Genomic DNA, 1,609 nt, shown 5'->3' with positions numbered 1-1,609 from the left:
AGCTCTTCTTGCCCTTCCAAACCATTAACTTCATTCACCTTAGAAGGAAACTCTTGACTAGGATCACCAACAAAGCTAACCTGCTCCTTCTTGGATTGGTTGGAAAGAACCAAGTCCAACTTGTCTTGCAAAGACTTGATATCTTTCCTTGTCTGCTGGTCATCCCCTCTGTTGGCTCTATCATACTCCTCATTGTAGACTGAGTCACTCTTTGCCATGTTCTCCACCAGCTCCTCTGCATCCTGCACAGTTCTGCCCAAGAAGAAACCATTACTAGCAGTGTCAAGCCTGTTTCTGCAAGATGGGAGAACGCCCCTGTAGAAGGTACTAAGCAAGCTTTCCTTGGTGAAACCATGATGAGGACATTGAGTAATGTAGCTGTTGAATCGTTCCCATGCTTCACCAAAACCTTCAAGATTCCTCTGTTGAAATCCTGAAATCTCATTCCTAAGCTTCGCAGTTCGTGAGTGAGAGAAGAATTTGGTGAGGAAGGCTTCTTTGCACTCATCCCATGTCCGGATGCTATCTCTTGAGAGACCCTTCTCCCATGTGTGAGCTTTATCTCCCAAAGAGAATGGAAACAGTCTAAGCTTCAATGCATCTTCAGAAACACCATTGATCTTGATGGTGCCACACAGCTGATCAAAGTTGTCCAAGTGATCTAGAGGATCTTCCAAAGCAAGCCCATGATACTTGTTGCTTTGGATCATGTTGATCAAGCTTGACTTGATCTCAAAGTTGTTGTTCTCCACAGCTGGTGCTCTAATGCCAGCCCTATTTCCATGTATGTTAGGCTGATCATGGGCACCAATTGCTCTAGCTTGGCGCTGTGGATGTCGTGGTCCAAGGTTGGCAGCTCCTTGACCATTTCCCTCTTGGGCAGCTCCTAAAGGGATCTCTCCATCTCGATTCTGGTTCTGATGGTGAGCCATATCAAAACCCAATCTGTTGAAATGACCCTGTTGCTCCTCTTCTCTCCTTCTTCTTGTGTTCTCTCTTTCCAAAGCCCGGATGTCTGGTACTAGAGGAGTGAGGTTTGTAGTCCCTCTACTTCTCAAGTTCATACACCTGAAATGAAAAAGAAAAAGGAAAAAGCAGAGCCAATATCACAATAATAAGAAAAATGACTTAGTCTCAAGCAAATGACTAAATCCCAATGTCAAAATCACAATAGAACTTGGCAACGGCGCCAATTTGATAACAGGAGTTTTCAAGGCTCCTAATCAAATGATGTAGTATAAAAGATTGTCGAACCAATCCTAAGTGATTCTAAAGCAAAAGGAATGCAAGACCATGCTTAATCTAAGTGCAATCAATAAGTGGAGTGAAGTGAACTAAGAACTAGAGTAGAAATGCAATAAAGAAATGATCTTTGTTTCTCAATATGAAGCAAGAGGACTCATGGGATTAGAGAATTGACATTGGGTGATCAAGTTTCAATCTAAAGGTGGCAGCTTTTCAATTAATCTATCAACCTTAAGCCTAGACACAATCCTAAACAAACTCTATCTCTAGATGAATGTTCATTTGCTAAGGTAACTCAAGCATCAAATCTCTTTGGTTGAATGTTACAAAAGCAATCATGGAGAACAAGTCTACTAGCCATCTT

The 1,609-nt window shown here is 42.1% G+C and overlaps 1 non-coding gene across 1 annotated transcript; it reads left to right on the top strand.

The window, feature by feature from the left end:
* The first annotated feature begins 348 nt into the window (after positions 1-348).
* LOC130497160 (small nucleolar RNA R71) lies at positions 349-455 on the top strand. Its single transcript, XR_008936171.1, has one exon. It is a non-coding gene; the product is annotated as a small nucleolar RNA R71 (small nucleolar RNA).
* The last annotated feature ends 1,154 nt before the right edge of the window (positions 456-1,609 follow it).

This window comes from Raphanus sativus, chromosome 6, assembly GCF_000801105.2.
Source record: "Raphanus sativus cultivar WK10039 chromosome 6, ASM80110v3, whole genome shotgun sequence".
NCBI lineage: Eukaryota > Viridiplantae > Streptophyta > Magnoliopsida > Brassicales > Brassicaceae > Raphanus > Raphanus sativus.
Note: the sequence above shows the minus strand (reverse complement) of the source record. Positions and strands in the feature narration are given on the sequence as shown.